The following is a 21,783-nucleotide window of genomic DNA, read 5'->3' as shown; positions in this document are numbered from 1 at the left end:
AGCTTTGAGATCCACTGACGGAAAGGGCTGTTTGAGAACTAGGTGCTGTTATTAGTGTTTAGTATTTGCGATGCTCCATACATCGGATAACATACAGCTCGGAATACCCAAGGAACGCAGGGGCGAGCGGCTCAACCATGAGACTGTGAGTCAGGTTCCAATGAAAGCTGTGAATGTCCGGCCCCTCTCTGAGTCAGACCACTTATTTAGGAGACAAAATACAAAACAATCCTGTACCCCATCTCTGATAGTGCCCAGAACCAAGCATTTCAGTGCAAGATGCAGGAAACCCTGCAGAAATAGAGTAACCTGCCCCCAGGGAATTTCCTTCCTGACCCCATTTGTTAGAGGTTGGTTTATGCCTTGAAGCATGAGGACACTTTAGACACTCATGTTTGAAGAGAGTGAGACTAACTCTCAGTGGCTCAGTTTCTCCGTGGGGACGCCAATAATCCTGAGCTACTTCACAGGGGAGAGCATGAGGGTTAATTCATTAACATCGCTAACGCAGCGCTAAGCTTGGGTGTGTAGAAAGCGACATGTACAGCTGTCAAAATAAAACTCTGACACCGACTTCCCGAGGCTTGATGGCAGCCAGCAGGAAAATGCCTGCTGCAAACGGGATCCCACAAGGGAGATGGAAAGCACGTGAAATGAAGTGTAATTGCAGTTTTTTAAATGAAAAAAGTAACCAAAGACTAGCGGCTGTATGGAGACCGGCCCTGTGACCATTGTGTCGTGTTTATCTGCAGAGCCCGGGTGGGAAGGGAAATGGATGCTGTCTGACCTGATTTCACAAGGGCTGGACCTCTATTAGGCATCTTTTGAAATTCCTCAACCATAGCAAAAATGGAAGCGTTGCTTTCCTCCCGCCCTGGCTTGCAAAATAATCTCCCACCTCTCAGCTGGAGCCCTCCAGAGCCTCCGAGAGAAAAATAGAAGAGTGGGAGAAATAAACAGCTCTGGAATAAATCCATGCCTAATGGTACCTCTGCTGTTTCTCAGCAGCTGCTCCAGTCTTGCCCGTGGACAGACGGTTCTCAACACCCGGGCAAAGCAACATGTCACCAAAGGGAACCCGCAGGCTAAAAACTCAATGGTGTGTCTTAACTGTTTCAAGCCAAACCAACACGACGTAGGAGTCACTGCATCTGAGCTGTTTGGATCAGCGCCAAGGACCCGGGGAGGGCAGTCAGAACTTTTTCAACAAAACACTTCTTCATGGGAAAATGCGGAAGCTTTTGGTGGCAATGTGTGGGTTTCGATTAGACTTTCATCGTGGAGGTTTTGTGGCTCCAGGATGGAATTGCTTATGAAAACCAAGCCGCAGGCTCTATCGCCTGGTGGTTGGGGACCACCCCTGGTGCGTTTAAGACCCAATCTGATCTGCATCCAATCCGCGATCTACAAAAACTGTCCACGGATATCCGAATCTGTAGATAACAGCAGATTTGCAGTGCTCTGCTGATGAGGGCCTTAGGTGATAAGCTAACAGAGTGAGTCTATCTGCTGTGTTTTTTCAAGAGAAATGTCTAAAGTTTTTGACTTGATGCAGAATGAAACCCTGACATTTTTCTCCAAACAGAATTATTGTTTTCCTGCCACTCTTCCTGCTGCACTCCCAACCCTCTACCATGCCCACGTAAAAGACTCCCAAAATAGACAAGCATTAGGAACAGGCAGGTTGAATTGGGTCCATCTAGGCCGGGACCATCTCACAGTGGTCCAGTACCAATTGCTTCAGAAGAAGATGCTAAAGACCTTCCACAGAAATCCTTCCTCATTTGGAAAGCTAAATGAATTCTTTTTATTGGTCTTCACTGCAGAGGGTGTGTGTGGGGGGGGAGATTTCCACACCTGGGCCATTCTTTTTAGGGGACAAATCTCAGGAACTGTCCCAGAGTGAGGTGTCAGGAGAGAAGGTTTTGGAACAAACTGATAAATTAAACTGTAATAAGTCACCAGAACCACTAGATGATCTCCTGAGGTCCCTTCCAACTCTAATATTCTATGATTCTATGACTCTAAGAGCTCTAAAGGAATTCAGATTCAAAATAGCAGAACTACTAACTTAAATCAGCCTCTGTATCAGGTGACGCACTAATAGCTAATGTGACACCAATTTTTAAAAAAGGCTCCAGAGGCAATCCTGGCAATTACAGGCAGGAAAGCCTAATTTCAGTATAAGGCTGGCTGAAACTATAGGAAAGAACAGAATTATCAGACACATAGATGAGCATGATATGTTGGGGAAAAGTCAACATGGTTTTAGTAAAGGGAAATCATGCCTCACCAATCTATTAGAATTCTTTGAGTGTGTCTGTGACCCGTCCATCCCTAGGGCAGCCACCTGAAAATGCCAAGGTCAGGGCAGGCTGCAAACGGAGAGCAGATTCTCCCAGCACCGGTGGGTGGCACTGAAGCCAGGCTTCCCAACCAGCCACAAACTGCACTTCTGAATCCCCACAGAAGCCAGTATACAAATACACACAGCCCCCTTTACTGCATTTCAGCTCCAGGCTCTCAAATCAGCACTAGGTCCAGTAAAGAGACCAGTTACTTAAACTCTCTGCTCTTTACTAAAAAGGTTCCCTCTGACCCCAAGGGGTCAGCCACAGCACCAGTTCAATATGAGTTTGGATCTTACCTAAAATACCACGCTGCCAGCCAATCTTTTAGCAACTAAAACTAAAGGTTTATTGTAAAAAGAAAGAAATAAACCATAAGAGAAATATTAAAGGGTTAAAGCAAATCAGATACATACAAATGATTGAAAGTCCATACACATCAGGTTTCTGGAAGAAATGTAGAGTTGCAGGCTTGTATAGTTCCCTCTGGTTCACATCCAATATCTGGATGGGTCTAAATCCTTCGGTTCAGTTGCAAGGTGAATTGATCCAGAAGTAGGTGTGTGTCTGCAGCTGGCCAGGAGCATAGACACAATGGATTCTATGGTTTGATCTTATAAACCCCCTCCCCCGGCCATGTGGGGGGTCACAAGAACCAGACTGGAGTCCAGAGTCACATGGGCCAATTCTGGTAACTCTTCAGGTGTGCTTGGGCCCCTCCCATCTGTGTGTGTCTCAATGGGCCATTAAGCAGTCTATTGTCTTGCCGCCTCTCTGTCTGGGGTGTGTCCCGGCCAGCCCAAATTGACATACAGAAATAGCAGTACATCCATAACTTTCATTTCACATATAATACATGAACATAAGTATTAGTATCTTACTCAGCATGATATATTCTTTCTAATGGTGCCCGACATGATGTACCTCCCACGCATTATCCTGATTCCGCCATACTGATGTCACACAATATACTAAATGCCCCCCCACTCAAGCCAGCCCGTGTGACACCCCCAACACGAGACTGGTGTAGAAAGGTGTAATCAGAGCTCCTGAATACACCTCAGGGCCCCCCTTATCCAGACAGCGTGACAGTGTCAACAAGCACATGGACAAGAGTGATCCAGTGAATATACTTGGACCTTCGGAGCCTCACCAAAGGCTTATAAGCAAACTAAGCAGTCATGGAATAAGAGGGAAGGTCCTCTCCTGGGTCAGTAAATTGTTAAAAACAGCAAACACAGGGTAGGAATAAATGGTCAGTTTTCACAGTGGAGAGAGGTTAATAGCAGGGTCCCCCAAGGCTCTGTACTGGGACCTGTGCTGTTCACCATATTCATAACTGATCTGGAAAAGGGGTGAAGAGTGAGGTGGCAAAATTTACAGACGATACAAACTTACGCAAGATATTTAAGTCCAAAGCTGCCTGCAAAGAATTACAAAGAGATCTCGGTGAATTTGGTGACTGGGCAAGAAAATGACCGATGAAATTTAATGTCGATAAATGCAAAGTATTGCACATTGGAAAAAATAATCACAGCTACCCCTACAACATGATGGGTCCTAAATTGGCTGTTACTGCTCAGGAAAGATCTTTTGAAGTCATTGCAGACCGTTCTCTGCAAACATCTGCTCAATGGGCAGCAGCAGTCAAAAAAGCGAACCGAATGTTAGGAACCATTAGGAAAGGGATAGAAAATAAGACATACAAATGCCATAAAGCCACTATATAAATCCATGGTATGCCCACACCTTGAATACTGCCTGCAGGTCTGGTCGCCCTGCTCAGAAATGACTGGAATTCATCGTCAGGGGATGTGGTGAAGGAATAAAAGCGTGACATCCCCCAGCAGCTATCTATAATGACGTATCCACCCACCACCCACCTCTGATCTCACTCAGGGCATGTCTACACTGCAATCAGCCACTGGCCAGCCCCACCCCAGACCCCGGGGATGTGCTCCAGCAACTAGCCTGTGCTGTGGTTTGTGACGCCTTGATGGAAAAGTGGGAAGTGGGTGGGACTGTTCCCACTGAGAAAGCGAACTGAAGCCGATTCACGGCTGCCCCGGCGCTCGGCGGCTGCTGGGGAACGAACTCTGCGCAGGACAGGGGTTTGCGTGGCAAGAGCCCCGCTTGCCTGCTGTCTTAGCAGAGCGACTAAGCATGGAACGGGCCAGATGGAACCCGCCCCTTCGTCCCAAATCGAATCCCTTCCAGGCACATCCTCGGCACGGGCTAGAGCATCTTTCCCTGCCCCCGGCTGCACCCAATCTGCCCCCTCCCGTGGCGGATTTGGAACCTGTATTACAATCGGAAGCTATCGATGCTTAAATGCTAGGAGGTCCTGCTCCTGCGTGCAGGTTAGGGGGCTCCGTAGTGAAGCCTGGGCGTGGCCTAGCTGCAGTCTGTCTGCAAAGAGCCAGCCTCCACTAAGGCGGGGTGAGTCGTGTCTGTCTGCAGCAGGGAGCAGCCTGTTTTTCTCTCCCACTGGTTTTGGCTCCTGCGCGTTATCGCTCGGGATTCGAAGAAATAAAGGGGCCTTAGGGTATGGCCTCCCAGCAAGAGGCCTGTATGCTTTTGATTTAATCTCTCTGTGCGGCCGATGTGAGCACAAACACTGCTCAGCAGCATTGGGCTTGCTCATTTAACCAGGGAAATGTAGCGCCTCCTCATGGTATTGATGAGAGATACCTGTCCTCCGATCACGGATTCTGTTCACCCCCACGAGACTCTGTGCTCCGGGAGGAAGATGACATTAATACCACCACGGCCAGTGACAGCGTGAGGTGCGGGTACTGCACGCACCAGCCACCAAGCAGAGGGGACGCGTGGGCTATATGCTGGGTCTTAACAGCACGATGAAATGCCAGAGCTGTTTTCCCCTCTGTATTCCAGGAGGGAGAGGTAGCATGATTTATGAGCTCAGACATCCCACTGTCTTTGCTTCTGTACCATTTAAAGGGTAACTATGATATTGCCACGAAGCTGGAATTCTCCCCTCACTGAACTAAACAACAAATAAATTCTGTTACTCCAAGCCAAGGTACGTGCTAGGATGCAGCCACAACAGCTATTTATACAGGGATCTCCCCACCGCCGAGGGCTGAGATATAACTGCCTCTGAGGTAGGGCATGACAGCTGATTGTATAGAGACACCTTGCCTGGCATTGAGATGCAGCGGGCTCTGGGGTGGGGAACATGCAACTTTATCCACAGACTAACTTTTTAAACAGTCTCATGGGGACACAGCTCATATGAGATGATCAGTTTCTCATGCTTTATGCGCTAACAAAATCCAGAGCCACCTGGGACTGCGTGGCTCTCCCTGTGTTGCACTCTGGGGCTGCTAAGCTCTTCAGAGCCACAGCAGCGATAGACCCCAGAACCTCCAGATCCCCCATCACTTGAACTCCAGGAGAATCTCCCTTCACTCATAGCAGTATAGGGTTTATGATACACCCATCCACACGCTAGAGAAGTTCTTACTCTGTCCATTAAACGGTGGTGGTAACAAAAAGAGAAGTTCATTATATTATTAATCTGTCACTGCTGCAGGGATATTAATATATCCCTGGCTGATTACAAAGATGACTGGTGCTTTCAAAGCAATGGAAGAGGTAGCCCATGCCAGGTGAGTCATAGATTCATAGCAGATGAGGGTTGGAAGGGACCTCAGGAGGTATCTAGTCCAACCCCCTGCTCAAAGCAGAACCAACCCCAACTAAATCATCCCAGCCAGGGCTTTGTCAAGCCGCAGCTTAAAAACCTCTAAGGATGGAGATTCCCCCACCTCCCTAGGTAACCCATTCCAGGGCTTCACCACCCGCCGAGGGAAAAAGTTTATCTTAATATCCAACCCAGACCTCCCCCCCTGCAACTTGAGACCATTGCTCCTTGTTCTGTCATCTGCCACCACCGAGAACAGCCTAGCTCCATCCTCCCTGGAACCCCCTTTCAGGTAGTTAACGGCTGCTATCAAATCCCCCCCCCCCATTCTTCTCTTCTGTAGACTGAACAAGCCCAGTTCCCTCAGCCTCTCCTCATAAGTCTTGTGCTCCAGCCCCCTCATCATTTTGTTGCCCTCCACTGGACTCTCTCCAATTTATCCAGATCCTTCCTGTAGTGGGGGGAATTATCAGTTCTTTCCATCTGCTGGCAATGCTCCTACTAATGCAGCCCAATATGCCATCAGCCTTCTTGGCAACTAGGTGTTGACTCATATCCAGCTTCTCATCCACTGTAACCCCCAGGTCCTTTTCTGCAGAACTGCTGCCTAACCCGTCGGTCCCCAGTCTGTAGCTGTGCATGGGATTCTTCCATCCTAAGTGCAGGACTCTGCCCTTGTCTTTGTTGAACCTCATCAGAATTTTTTTGGGCTCAATCCTCCAATTTGTCTAGGTCACTCTGTATCCTGTCCCTGCCTTCCAGGGTATCTACCACTCCCCCCAGCTTAGTGTCATCTTCAATCTCGCTGAGGGTGCAATCCACCCCATCCTCCAGTCACTCAACTAGGAGGAAGCAGGATGTCAGGAGGCCCCAGCTCCAGCAGCTGCCACTCCCTTTGCCCACAATCACCCCACCAGGGCAGCCAAGGCAGCATAGATATCACCGACTCTTCCCCTATGGCATACAGCACCACCCCACAGCCAAACCCAGTCTATGGGGCCAGTGCAGCTTAACGGCTGGAGCAGAACGCCACCAGGGGCTTTACCAGGACAGCAGCAGTAAGAGAAAACAGCGTGGAAGGAAATCGAGACTCACAGGTGCTTGGAGAAGGCGGCGGGAACGTGCCACAAACAGCAGCCTGAAGCAAAATGAGGCCGGTAGGGCCGCAGCCGGCCATCTCTCCTAGATTTAAAGGGCCAGCTACCAGGCAAGCATTCTGGGAAAGCCAGCTCCAAAACAGGTGAGCTCAATGGTGAGTTGGCAGGCAGGAAATGGGGAGCTGTTAAGCGCTGCCCAGAGATATTTAGGCTCCCCTGATAGCACTGGCAGTTAGGATCTTAAATACTGCTGAGTGGGTGGGCTGGAATTCCTTGCCTGCAGGAGAGACCGGCTAGGGACTGGATTAATGGACTAAGCTTCCTTCTGGGTGTATTATAGCAAGAAATGCCCATATCCCTTCTGGAGATGGGCTCTTCCTTTGCTGGAGGTTTATTGCTGCACGGTGGGAGTTAGGGGGGCTGGGGGTGTTGCATGCGAGGCCAGTTGCATGGTCGGGGCGACAAGCGCTCCGAGCTCCGAAAGAGAGGACGGGGTCACGCTGGGGCCTTAGATCCCCGCCTAATTCTGGCGCCGTGCAGCGAAAGCCGGAGGCTGCTGCTGTTACAGGACTGACTCCGCTGGCTGCCTCGTGCTGAGCTCTGGGCGCTGTGAGTGATGCAAGGGGGTCAGCCGGGGGGGGATAGAAGGTGGGGGAGGAGCAGAAATAGGGGGCTAGAAATGGGTACGTTAAAAATAGTTGGGGGAGGCCTAAGTGCCTTTCCCTCCCCGCCGGTGTCCTCGGCAGCTTGCTCGAAGAGGACTCGCATTTTAAAAGCCTCTGTCCCCCTGTGGTTTCAGTCCTTCCTCGCTTCCTAAAACAGCCTTGGCTGTGTTAAGTGCTGGGAGAGCAGAGAAGCACGAGACAGACGAGCCCTCGGCGGGCACCCAGCCCATCTCCCCGCCAGGGCGGGGCTGTTCCCGATTCCAGCCTCCCCGATGCTAGCGGCTGTAAACGGAGGCTGATTTACGATTCGCCGGATGCTCCTGGCTGGAGACCAAAACGTGGGGCTGAGCGTGTGCAGCTGCTGCGGCCTTGTCCGTTGGCTTCGTGCAACGGCCAGGGTGTGTGACGACATGCAGCCAATGCAGAACGAGCCCCTGCCTGCGTGCAGCGAGTTTGGGCGTTCTCAGGCCGTATCTCCCAGCCCAACGCACTCAGGGCCATCGAGGCACGTCACTTGGAATTAACGGGAGTTATTTGCTCCCTATCTTGGCTCCCCCTTGATACAACTTCAGCAAAACCACCCAGGATCGAATGGGCCTGAACTCCTTTCTCATTCCTATGGGGTCAGGAGGAAGGCACGTGGCAAGGATGGCGGGAAAAGAGTTTTTCTGTTTAGGCGGGGCTGAGTCTGTGTCTTAGAACGTCTCCATCTCTATCATAGTTATTTCAGCAGCACCAAGACGTCTTAACTCAGAGCACTGCCCTGTTACGCGGCACAAACTCCTAGCCAGAGAGAGTCCCTGCCCCAAAGAGCATGTATTCGAAAGAGATACAGGGAAACTGAGGCACAGAGCAGGAAAGGAACTTGACCAAGTGGCAGAGCTAAGACATGCACCCAACTCCTCTGACTCTCGGCCCATCGCCTCACCCACTGGACCGCCCTGCTGCCCCTCTCCGTAGCGTCTCTAGGGCTTTAGATAGCCCTGCCTTGTCACGGCAGTATCCAGGCCCCCGGCTGCCAGCCCAGCCCCTTTCATTTATCGACTCCAAGCAATGTGGCTCTCAAGCATTTCCCAATATTTATAGACAGCCGTGAAGACGCTATAGTTTTCCCCACGGGCTGCACATCTGTGCTCAATGGTCCGGAGCCCCTGCATGCTTGGCAGCCGTGGTACACACAAATAAAACACACCCTGTTATTTGCCCAGCTCGCCTTCCTCGCCCACTTCAGGTTCTTTTCATGGTCATAAAAAAAATAAATCCATCAAGCCACCCCATCTGCCTGCGTCAGGTCTCTCGGGCAGAGCTACGAAGCCTGCAGCTGCGTCTGGAGAGACCATGCAATCAGTCCTCGCCCTGTGTGCTCTGCCCTCTCCTGGTTTATTTGAATGTTTATGACCCGTAGAAATCTCCGCCTGGCCTGTTCCCTCTCAGGAAGCTCTCCTCCAGTGACGGATGCTGACAAGTTGCACGGCGGGGGGTCTCAAAGGATGGAAAGAAACTGCAGGGAGCAAAATGGCTCAAGTGTCTCCCCGGAGCGGGGGCTTGTTTTAAACAGAGGTCAGTCGATGTCAACCCTGATCCAAACACGGGAAATGTTCGGACGCTCTCTAAGTACTAATCTGTAATATCGAGGGCCTACATGTAAATCAAACGAGGCACTTTCCCTCCCACACACTCTTTGGATACCCACCATATCTTGCTTCACTGATTCCTTCCCCAGTGGGACACTGACATGCAGCCCCCCGACCTCTGCCCCCTCTCAGAAGCAGGTGGCCATCCACAGCGTAAGGGATTGCCTGCTCCAAGACACACAATCGAACGAGCTTTCCCAGCCGGGCAGCCAGGTCCGAGCGACACAGGCCCGGTCTACGCTTAACGATTCAGATTGACGTAACTGCGTCACTTGGGGGCTCTGATAAAAGTCTCAGCCCCAGAGCGCTGTAGCGAGCTCAGCCTAACCCCGGCTGTCGAGGGGACTAGCTGCTGCCTCTCAGAGAGATGGATTAGCTGCATTGAGAGGAAAAAACCCTTCCATAGACGCAGGAAAGGCATTCGGACCACAGGGCGTGCATTAGCGAAGGGAAAGGATAGCGCCGTCCAGCGAGGCTCAGTGGAGAACAGAGGGACGAAGGAAAAGATCTTGGGCCCTCATCCATTTGCTCCGGCAGTGACTTAACGTCAATTTGGAAAGCACAAAGGAGGCCATGGCCAATTGAGCTGCCAATCCACAGCGTGTGATTTTCTCAGCACGACACGTGTGTCTCATCTCCCATCCCCAGTCATTATGCTAAGAGGAGGGCTCCTATCTAGCTAAGCAGGGGATAATAAACCCGGCCGGATGGATTACAGCTTAGAGAAGGAATCACACAAAGAGGCGCCAGGATCTAACTCCGCCAGCCTAAATCTCCAGTCGTTTATGCTTCCGTCAGAGCCTGGGACAAGCTCAGTGTAGCCAGCAGGGAATCCAGGCACATATTCGGCTTTGAGCAAGCCGCTATTCAGACGCTGTCGCTTTGCTGGGGAGATAAGAAAGACGTGGCTTAATCCGGTGACACGGTTAAGCGGCGGGCTCCAAATTGGGTTACAAACTATATTAAAAATTGGAGGAGAGATGGACCTCTGGAAAGGGGGAGCTGTCAGCGCCGGTTCTGTTTGGGGAGGGGAGGAGCTGAAAAGGAAGATGACGTCCCTTTAAATGGGTTCAGAGGGGCAGAGAGGGTGTGCAATGAGCCACGTCCTTCGGGGAGAGGACGCAGGTTCTGGGTACATCACACATGCATGGGGAGCAAAGACCGGGGACCTGGGGCCTGTCTTCTAGAAATCACTAGAAATCTTCTAGAACCGCCTGTGCTGACGGTGACAACAGCACGTAGTGTTTTCCGTCTGTGGATCTCACAGCGCTTTACAAAGAAAGGTCAGGATCATCACGCTCATTTTTACAGCTTGGGGAAACTGAGGCACAGAGTGGGGGCGTGACTTGCCCAATGCCACCCAGCAGGCCAGCAGCAGAACCGGGAGTACAATGCACATCCCCTGAGCCCCAGTCCGGTGCTCTCTCTACTTGGTCCCTCATTTCCCCCCATTCCAGACATCAGAGTGCAATGGGATCTCATGCACCACACGTTACGGGGCGCACAGGATTTGGTCATCTAGTCTGATTGCCTACCTAACACAAGGGGTACAATTTCACCCTGCAATTCCTGGATCAGGCCCATATCTTACGGCTGAGCTAGAGCGTATGTTTAGAAGCAGATACCAATCTGGGGTGGAAGACTCCAAGCGAACAAAAATCCACCATGGCTCTAGGTGAGTTGTTCCAGCGGTGAATTCCCCCTACTGTTAACAAATGTCACCTTATTTCTAGTCTGCCGTTTGTCTAGTGTCCCATTCCAATCACCGACTTTCGTTCTGCCTTTATCTACTCGACTAAAAAGCCCTCTGCTATCAGAAATCTCTTCCTGGCGTGGGGAGCTGCAGCCACTTTTTAATCTGCATAAACAGATCGAACTTCTTGAGTCTCTGGCTGGAAGGTGGGTTTGCCAGAACTGGAATTCTGTGTGCAGCTCTTCTCCGAATCCTTTCAACATCCTTCCGGAAGCGTGGACCTCAGAACTGGACGCAGCCAGAGGTGCTGGAACTAGAGGTGCTGAGGGGGGTGGTTTCCATCGTATCCAAGCTTTACAGTTTGGTTCAAAGCTTTCAACGCCCGCACTATACAAATTGTTCCAGCCCCTCTGAACACAGTGTCCAGTAACCATCTCGCCAGTGCGCCCTAAGCAGGATTTCTCCAACATCCCAATGCTGGCAGCACGCTGATCTTCCTGGGGAGCAACAAACTGCCCCCAAAAAAAGCAAAGAAGAAGGAGAAAATGAGGGGTCAGAACATCAGGCTCCTGGAGGCTCAGGAGGGGTGGCATCATCTACAGACAGTAAAACGATTGCCACCCCCTTCTCCAACATGTTAAGAGAGAGAATGGGCCCCCTGCTCCATCCCTTCTGGGCAGATCCAGCAGTACAAGCAGGATGGGCGTATAAATGTAGGCGCATAAAGCCAGCGTCGCTAGCTCTCTGCCTCCACTCCCAGGTGGACCAAGCACCGGCTCGGCGTGAGAGACGCTCCGGGGTGCTCCTGCCCCATTGTGCACAATGGCAGCGGGACGGAGGTTTTCTCCATGGTCCCAGTGGCCCATCATCTCATGCCGTGAAGGCTGATAGTGCTGGTATTTCTATTCTAGATTCCCCTCGCATACCTCCAGGAAAGGTTGGTTGTATGGCTCTGGGGTCTCCGACGGCCTGTGTTCACAGCTTTCATGCACCACTGGACCCACCCAGACCTCAGCGAGAGGGCCTTGGCTCCCGTCCGCCTGCCTAGCATTGCACGGCACATAGCCAGGTAAGTCCTTGCGTGGAAGGGGTGCCGATTCTAGGCAGAAAGTCCCGGGGGGCGGTCAGAGAGTTGGTCACCCTTCGGTGGGAAGCAGACATTTCAGAAAGAGCCAACGTGTGTGTCTAGGCACTGGACACAAGGCTATGGGTTACACCGTGACTTCAGCGCCGCCGGTGCAAATCTGGGGTGGCTGCGTCGTGAATCGGGGAGAGCCCCGCATCAGAAAGTCAGGGCTCCTTTTATTTAGGTGCCCACATGTGGATTTAGGCAGCTGAGTTTGAAAAGGCGGGTGTTAGCCCACGGCTTGCTCGCCAGCTTTCCTTAACCCCGAGTCCCTTCCAGCAGACTGAGCAGGCGGGTGGTTGGCCCGATCACGTGGGCCGATCAAGGCCAGCCTCTGTGACGCGGGTGCAAGGACTGCGGTACTGAGCTGTTGTGTCTGGTTGGTTGCCTAAGGCACGGGGGATGGGTCTCGCTCCTGGAATGGACGATTCAAACGTTTGGAGCAGGCGGACGGCAAGCGCCAAAGGACACACTTTCTAGAATGGGCCTTCAGCTGAACGTCACCCCTGGGGTCAGGGTCCGAGGACGTTGCCACGGATCCCTGGCGGGGCCTTCGAAGTCCCCGTGAATCACTGACAACCCAGGAGGGCCGGCGTGCAGAGCCCTGCTCATCGATGGAGGGAAGATTTGCAAATCAGGCAGCATTTCTTTGCTACGCTCCCAGCTCTGATTCACAATATTGAGTGCAAATCTGGGCATCGACTCGGAGCACAAGGGACTTGGCAGACGTCTGCCCTGCTCGCTTTAGGTGCCTTCTCTGGCTGACATCCCAACCTGCAAGCTCCTAACCTTGACCTAGTTCTCTTCCTGGGGTCTGGCATGTGTAGGCACGGGTGCTTCCACAGCAATTCTCATCACTCAGCTGCCAGGAGGATTCGGCTCTAGGGCATACAACAAACGCCTGGGTCTCCCAACCAGGGGGAGATAAGCCTATCACAGTTCCACAGCACTGGCAAATCCACAGCCCCCCATCTCATGCTACCCCGGAGCCAAGGGAAGGCGATGGCCCAGAGATCATGGCACCCAAGAAGGGGCAATATCTTCTCGGGTACAAGAGAAGCACAACTCATTCAGTTGCCAGAGCTAAAGGGCAATTTGGCCGTGAGATTTCTCTTGTGTTAATACTTGTATTGCTATGAAAGTGGTACGCGAGTGAGCCGCTACCCCCTGCTGGCTGGAATCAGAACCGCTCATCTGTGTGCCATAGGCCCTGTACTGCTCCCAGCTTCTTTGGCTCAAACAGCAGTGGCCTGGGCTCTGGAGTCCGGAGGGTCTATCAATGGTGACGACCGGGCGTGCTCCGGGATTTGAAATGAGTGCAAATGAGTGCATTCACTGACCGGCGCACACCCCATCTCCACAGACAGCTCCCCTGGTTCTTGGGACGGAGCAGGCCGAGCCTTTCAGCGCCGTCCTTCAACTCAGAGCAACAAGCTTGAACGAGGCCGTTCCCCTTGATCGATCTCCTTATGATCAGCTGGAAGGGGTACCCGCAGAACTGCAGGGGGCAGCGAAAACGCTGCGGAGTCTGGCCAGGGCGGGCAGCTACCTGGTCTCTTAAAGGCCCCGCCCGTCAGCGAAAGCTTCGTCCAGCATTTCTCCTGCCCTGGTGTGCTTACTTTCCTGGATCACCCTAACCCCTTCTAGAAACGGCAACTCCAGAGAGGCGTCAGAATAAACGCAATCCTCAGCTCCCTGCGTGACACGGCGCGCACCCCGAGAGGTGCCCACGTACGCTCCTCTTTTCAGCCTAGACCGCGCTCGGATCAACGCCGGATCCTTGCCACAGTCTCGGCCACGCAAAATTACGTCCGTGGCCTGGCTAGACGCCCTTGTTCCTCCTCCTGCCGCTCTGCAGCCTGATGGACAAGGTGACATACCAGCAGGGATATGCCCGAGGCAGGAGGTTCCTTTTCCTCTCAGGGCTACAGAAGCACAGAGAGGGCTACACACAGCGAAGTGTGCTGAAATCTAAGCAGTGCCCGGACCTACACGCCGCTCTGGTCCAGGGCAAGGGAGATCAGAACCAGCCCTTTGTGAGTCAGACTTCTCCGAGCCCTGGACAACCTCGCTGGTTTCAGTGGGGGGTGCCCAGGGTAGGCGAGAATGGAATTTCCTGACCTGAAGTCAATGGCGCTGTGCGGATTTACAGCCGGGGAGGTGCTGGCCCATAATAACTATGTCTCCAGGCACCTCACTGCAAGTCGCTCGGCTGCCACAGAAGCGAGTGAGGGGTGAAAAGATAAATAAGGCAGATCTCCCCAGACTCTCAGGCCCCGTCCAGCAAAGGGGAATCCACCACGACGCTTGGTGACGTGCTCCAGTGGTTAATTACTGATAAAAACGGACACTTTATTTCCCGTCTGAATTCGTCCAGCTTCGATATCCAGCCGTTGGGGCGTGTTAGACGGTTCTCTGCTTGACCGAGGAGCCCATGATCAAATTTCCCCACGTAGGCACGTCCAGACTGTGATCAAGTCACCTCTTAACCTTCTCTTTGTTCAGCTCAATGGATGTAGCTCTGTACGTCTCTCACGATAAGGCAGGGTTTCCAATCCTTTCATCATTCCCGTGCCTCTTCTCTGAGCCCTCTCTAATTTATCAGCATCTTTCCTGAAGTGCAAGATGCAGGGGTAAAATAACCTCTCTGCTCCTACTCAAGATTTCCCTGTTGATTGTATCCCAGAATCACATTAGCTTTATTGGCCACAGTGTCACATGGGAGCTCATGTTCAGATGATTATCCTGACTCCTTTTCAAAGTCACTGCTTCCCCAGCCTGTAAGCATGGCCTCCAGGCTTTGTTCCTAGATGTCCAACCCGATCTCCACCCAGGATGACCGATCTCCACCCGGGAGACGAATTGGGTCCACTTCCATCTCTCCTGCAGAGACAGTCCCCCTGGGCCGGTACAGAGACACACGAGCAGAGAAGCAAACACCGACATGGCCTGAGCCACTCCTCTCCTGACTACAAGACTCCCGGTCTCCAGGGAAGTTTCAGCAGCATTAAAGTCACATTTAAAGGAGGCACGGTGAAGAGGGTGAGTTACAGAGGGGCTGAACCGAAGCGCAGCGTGGGGAAATCCCAGCCACTCCTGGCTCCATTACACACAGCCACTGCTTCCTGGAAACTGACAGGAGGAAAGTGAGGAGGTTGGAAATGAAATTACCGGGGCCTCTCCTGAGATGGGCTCGTGCTGACGCTTCCATTTCCGAGCTGCCGATTTACGCTCCCTTTAATGGAATCTGTTTGCTTTCATTTGTCAAGTGGGATTTTTTTTTTCCAGTTGGAGGAATAAGTGTGTCCGGGGATTCCCTTTTGCCTTACACGAAATGAGGCTGCTTCCCAGAGTAGCCAGCAGGCTGGTAGCAATATGGAACTATTATTCTTTATCTCAGGCGTTGTCTTCGTCTTTTGTTTGTTTCTTTCGTACCTATCTAGGTGTGCGTGTGTAAGGACCCCCTGGTCACAGGTGAGGAACTGTATCCTGGAAAGCAGCAACTCTGCAAAGTATTTCAGGGTCATGGCACGTAACCAACTGACCCCGGACCCGCAGTGACATGCTGTGGTCAACAGGGTGACTGTGATCTTTGGATGTATGCGTGGAGGAACAGCAAGTGGAATTAGGGAGGTGGCGTTGCCCCTGTATCCAGCATGGATGAGACCAGTACTGGGTGCTGTGTCCAGGTCTGGTGTCCACACATCAGAAAGGATGCTGAGAAATTGGAAAATGCTCAGAAAAGGGCAGCAAGCTTAACTCTTCAAGGTCCGGAAAAGCTGCTTTACAGAGAGACACTAAAGAAGCTCAACGTGTTTAGCTTATCCAAGAGAAGGTTAAGAAATGCCTTGATCACAGTTTATGAGGCCCAGATCCAAATGACAATGGCAAAGGATGGTCCCACAAAGTTCTTCATGGCCCAGCAGACTGCACCCCTCCCATGTTCTGTCTCTGCTGACCTGGTTACACGCCTTCATGCCCTTCGAGGGGACGTCTACACTGCAATAAAAAATCCACAGTACCGAGTCTCAGAGCTCGGGGCAACTGACTCAGGATCACGGGACTAGGACTGCAGGGCTGAAAATTGGTCTACGCTAGAAGCCCCAGTTCTGAGACCCAGCCCCCTCGCGGGATTTCAGAGCCCAGGCTCCAACCCACGTCCGATCGGTGGCTGAGACAGACTGGAGCTGGGAGCCCCAGGTGTAGAAGGAAGAAGAACTCTGTCCAGCCAGCTCCCCGGAAGTGAGGTGCCACGTCAAATGGAAGCAGGCTTCAAGGCTCCTAAGTTCTTCTGGATGACCTCGGGCAGGGCCCGTCCCCTCTCCGTGCCTCAGTTTCCCCTCTCACCCTGCATCTGTCTTGTCTATTAGGATTTTAAGTGCTTCGGCGCACGGATCAGCTCTGAGTGTGTATGTTTGTACAGTGGGGCGCCAGTCTCTGGGTGGGCCTCTGGGACCCGTCATGCTGAGAAGAAGAATAGACCTGTCCCCGGGGAGGCTGTGGCTGGGCGGGGGAGAGAAAACACTCCGCCACGCTCTGGAAGCGAAAGGAGCTTCCCCCTCCGTTGAGCTACCCGCTGAGCATCTGCCACATGAGTTTTCAGTGCCAGGGGAGGGCTGACATAGGCCAGCTTCCAGCAACAGGCTGCCAAGCAAAAACATCGGCCCTCTCCTTTTACACCATTTAGGGAACAATCTGGAGCAGTGCTAAAAATATACCTGGGCTGTGACTCATCCCCAGCCCACCCCGATGCCCGGGCACCGCTGGGCCCTCCACCTCCACCTGCCTTTACCTGCAGCAGGACTTCACCGAGCGCCAGCGGCCACTCAGGATTACAGGTCTGTGTCGGGAGAGGTCGGGGCAATGGCACGCTCACACTGTGACAGGATCCATTATTTCCTGCTCCCCTGTCACCGGCTGCAGAGCTCAGGGCTCTGTTTTCAGGTATTTGGAGATGGAGAACGCGAATCCCTGCTAGCAATCCAGCTCTCACGACCTACCCTACAACAGCAAATCAGTACAGGCATTCCACAGTTCGCAAGCAACCCTACAATAATAAACCAGTATAAACATCCCAGAGCTCGTAAGCAACCCTACAATAATAAACCAGTATAAACATTCTGGAGCTCATAAGCAACCCTATAATAATAAACCAGAGCGGGAAGCCGATACCTCACAAACAACCACGCAAACACAAACCAGTATGGGCAACCCAGAGCTTCTGAGCAACCCTACAATTAAACAAACCATCGGATGCAGCCCAGAGCTCACGAGCAACCCTACAATAACAAACCTCTGTGAGCAACTCACTGCTCATGAGCATCCCTATAACAACAAACCAGCACACGCTGTCTCGCCCTCACACATGACTAGCTCCAGGCTCCCCGAGGGTTTTTATTTGCGTGAGCCCTGGAGAATGTCCTGGGCTCAGCACAGATCCTGCTGGGGAAAGGAAGACGGAGAGAGAGCGGGAGCTGTGACCCAGTTGCAGAGTGTGTATCCGCTCCCAGGCCTGGCCGACAGGGCTGCACTTCCGACCCGTTTATCGGACCCCTCGGCAGGCCCTGCAGTGTCAGGAACTCATCAGCTGATACAAGAGGGGTCAAGGCTGGGCCGGGGAAACCCAGGGCCCTCTATGAAGCAGCAGCGCTCTTGTTTGCAAATGACATGGGTTCAATCAAACCAGGCTGCAATAGTCGGTAGCCCGAAGTACCTCTCTTAATTACACTTTTTATAGCTGGGAAGCAAACTCTCCTGGGGAAACTTGTCTAGCCACTGGAGAGCCGGGTGTGTTTCAGCAGGACAACCCAGCAGGCCCGCTAGCCCAGAATTGTGTATCTGGGTAGTGATGCTGCATGATTCAATGAAGCTGATGGTAGCCTGATCATTTGGGTGCTTGCGTAGGATGTGGAAGGTGACAGTCCAGTTCCCTGCACTGCCACAAACTTTCTGTATGTCCTTGGGCAAGTCACTTAGTCTCTCCCTACCTCAGTTCCCCTTCTGTACAAAGGGGACAACAGCCCTGCCCTGCCTCACAGGGATGTTGTGAGGATAAAGACATACAGTAGTGGGACTGTATATTGACCTCGGTGAGAGAAACGCTGTAACATTCCCAGGTGCGGAAAGGCAGCTTTTGTGCTGTCTGACAACGTAGGAGGAATTCTTCCTGACCCCAGTGGTTGATCCACTTAAGGCCTGAAGCATGAGGACTGATGGTCATTGTACCTATTCCCACACGTGCAAATACTAACAAATCTCATCCCAGGGAGAAGCTGGAATGCTTCAGTTCGACACCGCCTAATGGGCGCAGAGAGCAGCGTAGCTGTTTGCTGCTCCTGAAAGAGCCCTTTAAAAGTCATTTCAGGTGCTGCTGATGCATTACTAATCCCATCTGAGGAGGATGTAATACAATCTCATCTTAGCCTGGCTGAGATGAGCAGGCTGCATTGGCTCCCCTGCAAGAGGCATTGGCACTGACTCGGAAACATCCAGTTGCTGTATCCCACATAATCAATCATCATTACAAGTGAGGCTGGTAGCTCCACCTATTTTTAAGGTTGCCTGACACTTCCCATCATAAGACCCTGTTTTCAGTTGCTTATGGCTTTGCCACGCTTTCCCCTTTCAGGCTGAAATTTTCCATGCCGGGCATCTGCCTCAGGCTGACTTTTGCAGGGCGGGAGGCAGGGGAATTTCATCCAAAACGGAGAATGAAGCTAAGGACTGTGCCTTTTGCCATCTCTGGGGAAATCCATCCAAATCTGGCCAAATTATAAGCCTCTGAAAAACTGCAGTTTGCACCTGCTCAGTAGCAACTTCTCTGACTTCTCTGAAATTCTCCTTCTCGAGGGTGCTTGAATCTCTCACAGCTCCTAGCACGGACCAGACTGCACATCCGCCAACGCCTCCATGACTGATCATGCTACAGACGAGGGGACAAGGGTGGCGAAATTAGAATTCCCCTTTAATGCTGCAGCCAGCGGCAATGAGCCAGGGCACGGCCGGGCACTGGAACTGTCTCTCCAGGGGCAGGAGGCTGTGCGGAGGAGGAAGCTGTCTGATTCGAATGCAGAGGGGACGAAAGCCAGACCAGGGAGAAAGGACAGCGGTAGATTGGGACAATGAGTCTAGGACTGGAAGTGGCGGGAGCTGAAAGAAACGGGGACTGGCTGGACAAGGAGACTGGGACATGGATGAGAAGCCTGAGCAGGGGAGACTGGGACCAGGAAGCATGGGTGCTGGGTATTATAGGTGGGGGAAGGCTTAACCTTCCCAAACAGCCAGGCATGGCCACACACACACTCCAGCAGCTCCCCGCCCTGTCTCAGCCTCCCCTGAACAAGGTGCGGCTAGAGGGGGGCGAGCCAGCCATTGGTCTAGGATTTAGGGCCACTTGGCGCCTGGACCGCCCGGCTGGTATTCCGGGACAGCTGGAGCTGCCTGGAGCTGGGGCTGCCAACCAGGACTTGGGGCTGCTGGGGCCGCCGGCCGGGACTTGGGGCGGCTGGAGCCACATGCAGCTGGGGGTGCCAGGGCCGCCCTGTCAGGACTCAGGGTGGTCCAGCTCTGGAGTGGGGCTCCTCCAGTTGCAGTAGGCGGGGCAGATCTGGGCGGCGGAGAATGAGGGGGTGGGAGGGGCGTGGCCTCAGGTGAAAGGGGCGGGGCCATGGGCCACCCACTGCCCACGGCAGGTAGGCCAGGAGAATAGGACTGGCCCAAGGAACCGGGGTGGAGAAGAGACAGGACTGAGCCAGGTTAGATGGAAGGAAAAGTCAAGCCTGAGGGCGGGGAACAGGCAGAGAAGTCTGTGTTCACTAGACCAAACTCCCATCCAGAGCCCGGACTGGACCGTTCCTCTGCTGAGAAAGGCACGTGTGTCTATCCCTCGCTAGCGCTGGGCCGAGTGGAAAATGACAGCCAGCTCCCGCTATCAATTAGCTCCCCCCCTCCCCCAGCCTTCAGCACCCCCCTCTCCAGCCCCCAAGCGCCTTCGCTCTGCGCCCCGAGCACAACGTGGGGCGCGCTGATAAAAAGGCGCCGAAGTCAAGGCCTCTTCCTGTTGTTGTACTATTGTCGGGGAGGACAAACCGTGTCGTGGAAGCCGGCCATCTCCTTCAAGGATTTCCCGTTGCCCAGAACATCTCGCTCTCCTCACAACAACACGGACGGGCAGGGCTGAGGAAAGCGTTGCCTGCTAATGAGCTTCTGAAAAGGACTTGGGTGTGGGGGGGTGGTTTTGAAGTGGTTTCACCAGGGGCAGGAGAGGAAGTTGTTATTTAAGTGGTAAACAAGTTGCAGGTGCAGACCGATCAGTTTGATTGCCAGCTCTCCCCTGCCTACACACACACACACACACACACACACACACACACACACACACACACACACACACACACACACACACACACACACACACACACACACACACACATGATATCTAGGACCGATTTCAGACCTGCTTTAAGGCCCTGCAGGAAAGGGGTTAAGTTGGTTCCACCTAGAATCAGCCATGCCCCATAGACACCAGGGAAGTTTGTTCCTGTCACATTTCCGCCCGGGAAACACCGCAACGTATTGATTATTGTTGGTACGACGGCAGCACGTCTGCATTGTGCTGGGAGCTGTACGCCACCCGTCGGGAGACAGTCCCTGCCCTGAAGGATCTGCAGTCTACACAGACAAAAGGAGTGCGGACGGGAATATCACGATAGCCATTATACAGATGGGAAACCGAGGCACGGAGAGATGGAATAACCTGCCCAAGGCCGAAACTGAAAAACTGCAGCAAAAGTTGAACCCAGACCCTCGGTTCACCTGCCCGAACTACAAGACCACCCTCTGCCCAAAAACGCTTTCCCTTTCCAGCCCCAAAGGTTGGCCGCCCAGCTGCTTTCAACCCAGACCTCTAGAACCCAGTTCCCTGACACCTCCAGAGTCTCAGCCCACCTCCCTGGAGTGGCTGATTCCCCGTGCCCCCCGGAGGAGATCCGCTCAGAGCGAGGGCAGGTCATTGGTACCTCTCTCAGGCCTGCCCTCGCTCCGGGGCTATGCCAGCTTCCGGAGGTGGGCGGAAGCCCGGCGGTAGCGGAGGAAAGATGGCCCTGTGGTCACTGCAATGACTCGGGAACCCGGAGTTCAATTCCTAGCTCTCTCAGAACAAAAGCAACGCACGTGCCTCTCAGATGATCTGTGCAGATCACTTCTCAGCTGCGCTGGCCTCCCGCAGCTCCCCGGCCATGGCAGGGAAGTGGTCACAGCCTCTCCCACCATTACTCACCTCCCTCCAGGTGCTTTCATTCTGACGCAGAGCGTGGCCGGCCAGAACCCCTCCAGCCCTGTCAGGCTGTGCCGCACACACACTCCGGCTCCAAAACGGGCTGCGGTTTAGAGCCACACAGAGCGGTCTCCATCCTGAGGCAGCTCACGTCAAATGAGCCGGCAAGCGACCGGGCCATGTCCCTCCCGGCCCAATGGGGGCTGCCTGGTCTGATGAGGGGGGTGGCAATGTGTCCCACCATCCCCTGCGGATTCTCCGGAGGACACTGCAGAAGGG

At 53.1% G+C, this 21,783-nt stretch overlaps 1 protein-coding gene and 1 long non-coding RNA gene across 2 annotated transcripts in view; one reads left to right on the top strand and one right to left on the bottom strand.

Annotated features, from left to right (window-relative positions):
• The window catches only part of PDE2A (phosphodiesterase 2A), a 207,778-nt gene that overhangs the window by 137,779 nt on the left and 48,216 nt on the right, over nt 1–21,783 (bottom strand). The window lies entirely within an intron of this gene.
• Nucleotides 7,411–8,810, top strand: LOC137147187 (uncharacterized). The gene is made up of 2 exons (XR_010918164.1): nt 7,411–7,721; nt 7,912–8,810. It is a non-coding gene; the product is annotated as an uncharacterized lncRNA (long non-coding RNA).

Source organism: Emydura macquarii, unplaced genomic scaffold (assembly GCF_026122565.2).
Source record: "Emydura macquarii macquarii isolate MOO-44397 ecotype Brisbane River unplaced genomic scaffold, CSIRO-AGI_Emac_v2 contig_509, whole genome shotgun sequence".
NCBI classification, from domain to species: Eukaryota; Metazoa; Chordata; order Testudines; family Chelidae; genus Emydura; species Emydura macquarii.
This window is presented reverse-complemented; position numbering and strand designations above follow the sequence as displayed.